Here is an 11,329-nt window from a genome sequence, read left to right as displayed (position 1 = left end):
CGGACAGCTGGAGGAAGAGTGTTTCACCAGGCTGGGGCCAGGGCCGTAAAAGCCCTGGTCCGTGTGGAGGCCAGCCGTATCATTGGGAAAGAAAGAATGCTAAAAAGGTACAAAAGCAGTATTATTATCAGTTGGAACAACAGCAGAGTAATGCAATATAAAAGGAAAATAAAAACAAATTATAACTTTTGCTGGGTATAAGATATGATTTCTTAAAGCCAGCAACATTAGCCATACATGGCAAATAATATTGCATTTTAAGCCCCACACAGGAGCATCTCTGCACTGACAGTGTTGGTTAAGGTATATATAGTGGGGAAGTAAAAAGATCAGGAAAGGGCATGCCACTTTTGCTACTGGGAGGCTAGAGGACAAAATAGTGCATAGCCCAGTGGTTCTCAACCTGTGGGTCAGGACCCCTTTGGGGGTCGAACGACCCTTTCACAGGGGTTGCCTAAGACCAGAGGTGGGATCCAGCAGGTTCTCACCAGTTCCCAAGAGTGGGTTACTAATTATTTGTGTGTGCTGAGTGGGGGTTACTAGTTGGGTCTGCTTTTCCGTTAGAAATTCCATTAGGTCCAAAAATCATAAAGTCCTGTTGCTTCCTATGTGGCTGGTTAGCGAAGGTAGAAAACGGGATAATTTTCCCTGTTGGGTTGTTTTAAAAACATGTTTTAGAAATATGGTAAAGTTCCTTGTTTAAGGAAAGTATCCTACTTTTGATTTCTAGAAACAAAATTAAGTATTTGAAAGTATTAAGTATTTGACAGGCAGTCAATTAGAGGAGAAGTAGTTGTTTCTGTTGGCAATAGACGATAAGACTTGCTATAATGAGTTTAAATTATGGACAGAAAGATACCAGCTGGAAATTAGGAACTTTTTTTTACAGTAAGAGTTTTTTACAGTAAGAGAAATTATTAATGCCCCACCCCCGGAACCCCGCCCACACGCCCGTTGTGCCCCGCCCAGCCCCATTGGCGCTACGCCACTGTTTGAATCCCACCACCATGGGAACCTGTTACTAAAATTTTTGGACCCCACCACTGCCTCTCTGCATCAGTGTTCTCCATCTGTAAAATGGATACATGTTAGGGTTGGAGGTCACCACAACATGAGGAACTGTATTAAAGGGTCGCGGCATTAGGAAGGTTGAGAACCACTGGCATAGCCTATTATTGCTAAAAATGTTAATGGAAGAGGGGTGTTCCTGTATTGACTGCACACAAATGACTGTTGCATATAGGAGAGATGTGCAGCATCCTGGAATATGATTATCTATAGAGATCCTATCCCTTTCAATCCAGTACTGGCAACATCAAGCCTTTTCCCCTTCAAATAATTTTACTGAAGGAACAATACACAGTAGAAACTGCTTCTCATTCCTGCCCATATATGGATTCTGGTGTGAATTCAAAATGTAAACTCTGACAATCCAGTAACTACTGTGTGTGACACAGAAGTCATTTATTTAACAGAATGAGGTGGAATATTTTTGAGCTGCACCAAGCCAGCTATACTTCTAATTCAGTTGAATCTAACAAGATGCTTTATAACGTTTTGTCGTAATGTGCATGTGGATGGATTAAAAAGAATTTTGTTAATATTCAGAATTTACATAAAGGCAAAGAAATTACTATATAAATTAGGCCTACTGTTCAGTAAAAAAAGAGAGTATATTCTTTTTCACCGAAAGATGACAGATTTGTGAATTCATCCACCATTACCTGGACCTTCTTTGTTTTAGAATGCTCTGCTTGGGTCAGACCCAAGCAGAGCATTCTAAAACAAAGAAGGTCCAGGAAATGATGGATGAATTCACAAATCTCCTATAACCTTTGGGTGAAAGAGTATAGTAAAATTTGATATATAGATACTTTATGCTAAAAATATTTATGAGTTTTGATATCAAATTATATTTGCACTAATTCTGTTTCATCCACTAATTGGAGCTTATAATTTTGTTCTACTGGCACCTGCATTACGCTCTGGTGTGAGGGCCTGCCTGCTGACATTACATGATCTTGTGTCAATACAAAACCACCATAAATTGCTGCAACGATCCTTGAACTAGGATTGCACAGAGTTGGCAGAATTAAATGGCAGGTTCCAACCCAAAGTCCAGTAACTAGGAAACATAACAGCTACACATCACAGGACAAAAATTAGTATCAATATTATGTATTAGATCTGAAAACAATGCTGCTGAACCTATTAATTAAATGCGAATTTTACTGGTAGGTGGGCATTTCTTAAGTCTGCATCAATATTAGGGTACTTAGGACTCGGTATGTTGGATATGAGCCCAGAAAGATCTGACAAGTTCTCAATCTGTTTATATAGAAATGTTCTAGCTTCATAAGAAAAATCAAGTATTTAGGACTGGGGTCTGACTTGCAGGAAGAGCTTGATTTTGTCTTGTCTACCAAGCTGCCCTGTTTAGAGTTCAGGTGGGTTCAACATAGCAGATGTCAGAAGTGGTGTTTACAGAAAGCTTGATGGGAACTTATTTGTTTTTTAATGTTCTGAAGTTAGAGTTAGGGCTCCTTACAGTTTAAGTTCAGATATATATTGTATTCCTACAACTCCCCTGGCATCAGAGTTGAGCAGTACAGATATATTTTGTGTTTCCTTGAAAGGAAGGCAACCCTTAATGTAGAAGCCCCCCCCCCCCCGCCCAAAGTACACACCAACATTTTGTTTTACTAGACATAACTGTAATTTGTATGCAAAAGTATGTAAGATGCCTCCCCCCCTTTTTATTGCATACCTGAAAAAACACACCTCTAGTTTGGCACTGGAGTAAATACTGTATACACAATTCATAGGGACAGGGTGAAGATCAATAGTCTTTATAAACTTTATGCACCTACACAACCTCATTAGAAAGATGAATGGGTACATCCTACAAGACATTTTGTATCCCAGCACAGATGTCAAGCATGTTTGTCTGATATAAAGTGTGTCATTGTGTGTAAATAAAATATGTTTGTTTACACGTTACTGGAAAAGGTCCGTGTGTGTGAGTCTTTTAGGAAAAATAGTGATTTTGTATACTTGTGCTCTGCATCTCATGTGGTACATGTGTATATATTATGATTGGCTCTCTACCAAGTACAAAATATTTCCTCACAAGCTGTCCTCAATCCAATTTGTCCCTCACCCTTCTTGAATTTAAATCTGATTTACCTATGGCAATACTACTATGTGGCTAGACTGTTCCTCCCTCCCCAGCCACTGTTCAATTTAGATATCAAGAATGCTTCCATAATGTGGTATATGCACTTTTCCGCTAAGTAATGAACAGATGGTACAGAAGTATAGATAGATGTTTGGCTGTTGTGGGTTCCGGGCTGTGTGGCTGTAGTTTGGTAGTTTTGCTCCTAATGTTTTGCCTGCATCAATACCTGGCATCTTTAGAGGCATGTCACGGTAAGATGTGTATTTCTGTGGCACAGTGTGAAGCATAGACAGAAGCTAAACTTACCCAGACAAATCTCCATATGGCTGTATTTTGGCTTTGATTCAAACCTTGTTAAAATTCAAAGAGATTCTCCCTTACTGCAGATGCTTGCTGGAGCTAAGCTCTATAGTAGTGTAAACTAGGTAGCCATAGGCTTAGCAAGAGAGATGTCAGCAGCATAAATGTTAATGTTCATTAGCCAACTTCGCTGTATTTTCTTAGGTCAGTAAATGCCTGTATGTCCGTCATTTGGCTCCTGTAGAATGAGCTTACATTCAGTGTGCTATTATGTTTAGGGGTTTTCTAATCCTAGAAACTTTAAAATACCCCCTATAGGTGGGCTTCTCGGGATTTTAAGAACAGCTGGGGAAAAAAGCTTTCAGTTGTGAAGCATGAGTGACCAGATAACTGGGACTTTGTGCGCTAGCTATAAATTACTCTATTTTATAGCACAATGAAGTTTTGAGCGCATATATTCATATATTTTTTAAAAAATTTGAGCGCATACATTTCTTTTAAAAGAATTAACGTATATTTAATCTGTTTTGAAAAGCAGCCAAATAGCTGATCTTGCTTTATGTTTACTTTCCAAGGAAGTAGGATTGAAATTCTCAGCAGGAATTAGCTGACCCTGGCGTTCAGTATTCTGGTTCATCTGTAAAACGTTAGCATAATGGCTGCCTTGAAAGTCAGGTTTTTTATCACTGGAGAAAGTGATTCGGCTATTCGTATTTTACTCCAGCCGTGTTGCTCTGGTAGGTTTCATACATACGCTGTTCTGAAACTATCCCTTATTTGTCAGGAAGCGGCAGCAATTGCATTAGGCACTGAGGGGCATGTTTTGGGAGCAAAATATACTCAGTCTCTCCACATGGAAAATAAGTCCCCCAGCTGGTCATCCCTCCTCTCAGGAACCTGCCGACAACAACCGCCTCCAAAGTGCCACGTGCTGCTCCACAAGCCCCGCGCGCGTATGCAAGTATGTGTGTATGTGCGCTCACGCACAAGACCTCGCGAACCTGCTTCAGCAGTCGTTGTCAGGGTCCGTTCCCTGGTGACCCTCACAACGAGGCGACGTCTCAGGGCTTGGACTGTGCATGAGCCCGTAGGCCTGGTTTGAACCACCCTGCCCGGGCCCGCTCGGAGCCACTAGAGCGGTGGGTATGGGGAGGATAAAGGAAATGGGGCACTGCGCCTTTAAGAGTCCCTTTGTCTCCGAAACATCCTTATTTACCCTCCTGTGACTCAACCAAACTTAGCCCCCCGCGATTCACAAAGCCTGCGGATGTCACAGCTGTTGGGCGGAGCCATCGTATTCCCCGCCTCCTCGTAGGAGGAACGCTCCTTGTCTTTCACCGCTCAGGCGCTCCCCCTCCGCAAGTGCCGTAAATTAGCATTTCGTTCACCAGCGGCAGAGTTCGTGCTTTCTAGCTATGCTGATAGAACAAGCTGTTTGGGGAGGATCTGCAGAAAGAAACCCCCCCTCCGCACGCACACACCGTCCGACGCGTCACTAGCGTGAATCAGTGAGATGTTTCCCGCTCTTTCCTATTACGCATTTGGCGTTGATAAAGAAAAGCTGGCGGGAGCCATCTTACGCAGGGGGCGTAAAGTGGATCGTTGGATGGCGAGTAGACGTACGGCGCCAACAACCGGGGGCGGGAAAGAAAGAATGTGTGACATGTGATCCGACCAATGGTAGTGTGGGGCGGGGAGAGATCGCCAGCCAATTCCAGAGAGGGGGCGTGTCAGGCACCGGTTGGGGTGTCTCGCGCTTGGTGACAGCTCGCGCGTGCTGATGATGGCGGTAAATAAAGGGGCCGGAGGGAGGAGGGAGCTTTATCCCCTTGGGGCTCAGACCCTAAACGGGGGGAAGGGAGAGACCCATTACTGGGTTCCAGTGGGGGGGTCTCACGTGCGACCCAGCGAAGGGGGGTCTTGACCCCCCGAATTGGGGTGGGAGGTTCGAGGGTGCTCCACCCCTTGGGGGCTTATACTCCAAACTGGAGGTGTGGGGCTGTGGTGGCTTAAGCCCTGCCTTCTGGCTTGGAGGGAATCTCAGCTGGCCAGACCCACAGAGGGGAAGAGGTCTCGACCCCCCTCTTGAAACAGTGAAGGGCTAGAGGAAGAATCTTACTCTCTCCCCCTCCCTCCAACTTCTTGCAGTAAATGATATGGGAGGTTGGTTTCGTGAAATGTGAGGGGGGGGGGCGTTGACCCCTTGTGAGAGACCGGTTGCTCCGTGTGAGGGTTGGTGAGCATCAACCCCACCAACTCAAAATGTGGAGAGTTGAGAGGACGCTGCCTGTGCTGAACAGGCGAAGACACCAGGCAGCAATTGGGCTTTAAATGCTTAACAACAGACTTCCCTCTCGTTTGGATGAAAAGAGGTTTGGGGTCGTGTCCTACTCTTCTGAGGAACCAGGGGCGTGTCAAATTCGCAGGGTTAGTGTTGGGAGCCCGAGGGGCTCTGTAGGGGGAAAGTGAGGGGTGTTGTCGTTTTCAACAGCTAGATGGGAACAATGTATGAAATAAAGCTAAGGGAGGAGGAACTAAGAACTGGAGGTGTGTAGTATAGTTACCGAACAAGGGGCTGTTTGAGCATGAGTGATAGTGAAATGAATAGGGTCCTCCATGACTGAAAAGCAGCAAAAGACTTGGAAGAAGTACTCCGAGGTAGCCAGAGTGGAGCTAGGACTGTAAACAGGAATATTGCATTCTTGGGGGGGCAACGCGGAAGATAACTCAGAAAGTGATGAGCAGCAGGATAGTGCATATTGATGTTGCTAAGCTGCATGTAGTTCTTTGTTTGCCTGAAGTAAGATGCTTCAGTAGCTTATTTCCAGTGTGATGTTACTAACTTCTTTCCCCCCTTCAGATTATTGTACTACTAATCATTGGTCTTTTATCGCTTAATCTTGTAACATTTCCTCTCTTCTACTCCAGATTAAATGCTTTAGTGTGAATATGGCTTGACAAAAGAGTTTTACCCAGTACTGTGGAACTTGTTGCTGTTGCTTGTATGACTGTAGCAGTGCTTGTAAAGTTGTTTGAGAGGCAGAATCATATAGAACTTGGGTGACCCGAGTGTTGATGCAAATGAGGACACTTAGCCTTACAAACTATGTTCTACTTTTGCAATAACTCCTCTGCAAATTCTGTTTGTCATACAACAATTATGCTGTGGAAGGCAGTGCAGTTACACTTCCCTCATATGTAAAAAGAATGGGATGGTAATGATTTTTTTTTACACAGTACTGCTGATCTAATGCTCTGATTTTAAATGTTGTATCCCTTATTACATGAAAGTTTAAAAAAGTATTATATACTTTAGCAAGCATGTTTCTTAAAATGCTTCCGCTCATGTGACAGAAATGATACTGTCCTCCCACCCTCATAAATGGATTAGGGGTTTTTTTGTTGAATGAGTATATCTTGACTCGGTAGCATATTGCATGAGTGGGCCTTTTGCGGTCTTCTGGAGAATGAATGTAAAGGGATGATGCTGGGTTCTAGCTATTTAAGAGCTTGGTAGATCTCTGATTCTTTACTAAGAAGGAAGAAAGAGTCTTTTGTTTACTTGGTATGAAGTTTTCACGCACACCCCCAACATTGGCAGCTGAAAAAGCAGAGGGGCTAAGTTTAATTCTAAACTCATTGTTTCTTTAAACGATGCAGAAGATAATAAAAGAGAGACCAAGTTGGGTATCTCTGCCTATTTCTGTGTTTCCCTTAGCCTTTAGAAGCCAAATTTTATTTTAATTGTTGTTGATCACGTTTAAAACTAAATTGCAGTGTAAGGAAGCAAAAGTAGTAGTGTCATTTTTTCTGTGTAAAACAAGTTTGAATTGAATGCTCCAAAGTTTTTTTAAAAACAAAAAAATACATGTAGGTCCCAACATTAATTTGACGAAATTGAGTTGGGTTGGTGGTACATGTGCACAGAATCTTAAATCTAATGATTTGAAAAGTAAATGCCCCGCCTAAAAGCTATACAGGATCCAAAAATGCCTTAATTATTAGGTGACATCTGGAAGAACATTGTTTCTGATAATACAGTGCATATTTCAAAATAGTTCTAGCCATTTACCAGGCTTGGCAGAATCAAGATTTCGTACTATTTTATTGGTAACTATAGACATGGGAAATAAATGTCTCTTTAAAAATATTAATCTGCTGTCTAATAACTGATGCAGTTATCTGTAGTTATTGCATATGAAGGCAAAACTTTTTAAATTTTTTTAGTCTTATCCTACAGACATATATATGGCAACTATCAATCTGGTAAATTTCTGATGCTCTCTCGGGTTTTTTCAGGGATTGGTTGTCTTTGGGTGACTGCAATTGATGGAGAAAATCACATTTCAGAAAGAAAATTGAATAGAGCACTTCAATATCTGCACATTCACTGTTGTTGACAAGGGATAAAGACAAGACTAGATTTAATTAATCAGTTAAAAGGAACCCTTTATTTCATTTCCCTCTGACTTTCATTAGTTAATGTATATTTAAAATTGCAGTCTTTTATCCTAGTATGAAAAAACATAACCATTTCCTATATTTGACCAGCATCTAGGATTATTTTAGTCCTTTCTTAGCTTTTAAAAGCCTACTTAAATATATTTCATTGCTTCCTGAATACCTACCTGGGACATTGACGAACATCCACATAACTAGTGTTCCGGAAATGGGCTATAAGAACTGAGAATGCTTCTATATGTTTTTGTCCTTATTTGAGGGACTAAGAAGGCATTATCAGGAAACAGTCCCAGCATAAGGAATATTTATCTTTTGAAAAATTACATGCCAGCCATCTGCCCAAATAACTGGGACTTGGGGCGAGTTAAAAAAAACTGGGGGGAAAAACCACACTATAAATAGCATTAAAACAGGATAGACAGTAAAAATTATAATGCTCATTTAGGAGGCTGCTGCCCTTAATATCACTGAGACATCTCCACCGTCAAAGGTCCCAACACCCCTTTTAAAAAAATTCAGTCCCACACTCATTACAAAACTGGATCAGAGATGAAGTTTTGCTGGGTTTCTCTAGAATACCATTCCAGAGGATTGGATCAGTTGCTGAAAAGGCCAGTAATTGAGCAGGGACTACTGCCTATCTTGGTCAGGAGCAGGGCAGGGGGAGGACAACCAATGTTGCTGTGCTGAGTGGAGTAGTCATGCAGGCTCATACAGCAGGGGTCCCCAAACTTTTTAAACGGGGCCAGTTCACTGTCCCTCAGACTGTTGGAGGGCTGGACTAAAAAAAAACTATGAACAAATTCCTATGCACAAATGATTGTAAAATGTTTGATTTCACCTTTCAGCCTTTCTGTCATGGTCTATTTTTAGAACAGTGACCAAAGTATGTCAAGTACAGGGTGGGCTCCAAATATTGTTGGGGAGGCTGTGGAATACCTTCCCCTGTAAAAAAAAAAAAAAAGAACTTTCCCAATGAAGCATTCCATCTAACCCAGGATCAGGTATCTTCCTGGGTTCTTTCCTCCCTAGCAGCCAGCGAGCGATTCGCCAGCCTGGCTGATGCCAATGGGAGTGAGGCGGAACAGAAAGCCTGAGAGCAACACATGGAGTAGCTGAGAGGGAAGGGCGGAGCAGGCGTTGCCACATTAAGGTTTCCAACTCTGGGTCAGAAAATTCGTGGAGATTTGGGGGTGCCATCATGTAACTGCAATCAACAGCCGTTGGGGCCAGTTCCTCCTCTCCCTCGAGCCCCCACTGCACATGAATGGAGCCATTGCCGCCATGCCTGGCGGGCCGGATAAATGCCTTCAGGGGGCCACATTTGGCCCCCAGGCCGTAGTTTGGGGACCCCTGCTCATACAGAGTTAAGTTGTCCTTTATGCCTTCAGCCATGATGGGCCTTAAAATTAAGCACCAGAACCTTAAACTAGACCCAGAAACAAGGTGATAGATTTTAAAATTGGAATAATATGCTCCTTCTGGTTAACATCTGATGTTATATGGATTGCCACATTCTGTACCAATTGAAGGTTTTTCAAGTACTGTCAAAGCCTCATGTGGCAGGCAGCATGTTATGGAAGCTGTAGCCAGCATGGGAAGATCCATGGTCTCCATAGAGGGGGAGAGAGTTGTGCTGGATGCACCTGGAAACCATATCCTTAGTCTCCTGTTTCTCTAGTGAAAGAATGAAGTTTAACAAGACTTTGGAGTCCCTAACAAATAGTATTAGATACCAGGATCCCATCCAGATTAAACACCATAGTTCCATCGAGCACAGATGCCTTACTGATCAGCATTGCTTCCATCTTGTCAGATTTCAGTTTCACTTTGCTCTTCAGTTATGGTCAAGGCAGTTGGGTACTAGCCCTGGACAAAGACTGCAGCATTCAGAGGCTTATTTAATGAGAAATATAGATGGATATCATTTGCATTCTGGTGACAGCCAATTCCAGATGATCTCATTAAGGGAAACCTTGTGGTACTACCCATGAAAAATCCTATATCATAGGCAATTTGTCTCCTACAGCTACTTCTGTATTTGGTTGGTTTAAAAAGACACAAAACATCTCTGCCACATTGTAATTCCAAAATAACATTTTAAACACCTTAGCAGCAGCAAATGATCTCCAGTTAAGAGGCTTCAAATAAATGTATCCTGCTTGTGCTTTTAATTGTAAGCCTCCTACAATAGAACTCTGAAGAGGCAGCATAGAAGTATTTTAAAGATCACCAGTAGGAATAATTAGAACCATTTCTGCCCTGAAGTCAGGTCTGAAGCTAGAATGAAATGAGTCAAGAGCAGAAATGTCAGCAAGGTACTGCTGGAGCTCTTCAGCTGCAGTTTCTTAGAAAGTGGCCTATAGTTGGCCAGGGTTTGAAAAGCCTGCAAAGGCTGTTAAAATAGTGGTCTCATCATTACTTGCTCAGTGCTTGAAAAACTCCACAGCTAAGTAGGTAGTAAGCATTTTGCATAATAGAGCAGAAAATGATTCCTTGCAACATTTCAACAACCTTGACTGACAAAGGTCTAAGTTATAAGTAGAGATCTTTACAGGATCCAGAATTTTGTTGACAGCACTCAGGGAGACCAAGCAGTCCTTGCCTAAATTGGGCCCTAATAGACTTTTCCTGTAGCTGTTGTATGGCTGCTAGGAAGTTGGGTTTATAGAACCCACACCTGATTAGTTAAACAAAAGTCTTGTGTAGTTTGGCCTCTGGCTGTTGACAGGGCTTGGTATCTCATGGCTTCTATCAGTCTCCAGGGGTGACATATCCTAATTAGGCTCATGTAGGATAAGACCGTTATCTTTAACTGAGCCTTCGGGAGGTAATGGTCTGCCCAAGGCATATGTTGAATCTCTAGCGCCCATGCAGGCCATCAGAAACCTGCTTAGTACAAAAGATTGTCTTTATGACTAGGAAACCATCTCAGATCTCTCAATGCTGATGCAGTGTGGTCTTGATGACTGTCCCAACACCATCCTATTAAATTCCATCTGCAACTTTTGAGTTGTCTTATATGTTCCAGTAAACATCTGAAATTATATGGTCATGAATGTTGATCATTGTTGACTCTAAACTGTAGAGGAAGCATGAAGCTTGCTGTGTGAGGAATTTATTTAAAAAACATGGCTGCCATTGTGGTTTTTAAAAAATGTTTTTCTTTATTGCATTTTTTGATATAACATTGTAATCATTCATATGTAAACACAGTAAGACAACTGTACAAGATATACATTAATATTTCTTGAATCTATTTCATTAGTCCTAATGTTTAACTAAAGGCAACTTAGAAAACAGAACCAAATATTCAGTTAAGATTATTTCTCATCTTATCGTCCTACCATTTCATATCTATCCTTATGTTACCTCAGCATACTAAAAGAG

The 11,329-nt window shown here is 42.0% G+C and overlaps 1 protein-coding gene across 5 annotated transcripts in view; it reads left to right on the top strand.

The window, feature by feature from the left end:
- The first annotated feature begins 5,183 nt into the window (after nucleotides 1–5,183).
- USP49 (ubiquitin specific peptidase 49) overlaps nucleotides 5,184–11,329 on the top strand; it is a 67,005-nt gene continuing 60,859 nt past the window's right edge. For 2 of the 5 annotated variants that reach the window (XM_048496170.1, XM_048496169.1), the window contains exon 1: nucleotides 5,463–5,905. The gene's annotated coding sequence lies outside the window, so the exon portion shown is untranslated. The other 3 variants (XM_048496167.1, XM_048496168.1, XM_048496171.1) reach the window with 3 other exon arrangements.

The sequence above is a fragment of the Sphaerodactylus townsendi genome, linkage group LG05 (assembly GCF_021028975.2).
Source record: "Sphaerodactylus townsendi isolate TG3544 linkage group LG05, MPM_Stown_v2.3, whole genome shotgun sequence".
Classification (NCBI taxonomy): domain Eukaryota; kingdom Metazoa; phylum Chordata; class Lepidosauria; order Squamata; family Sphaerodactylidae; genus Sphaerodactylus; species Sphaerodactylus townsendi.
This window is presented reverse-complemented; position numbering and strand designations above follow the sequence as displayed.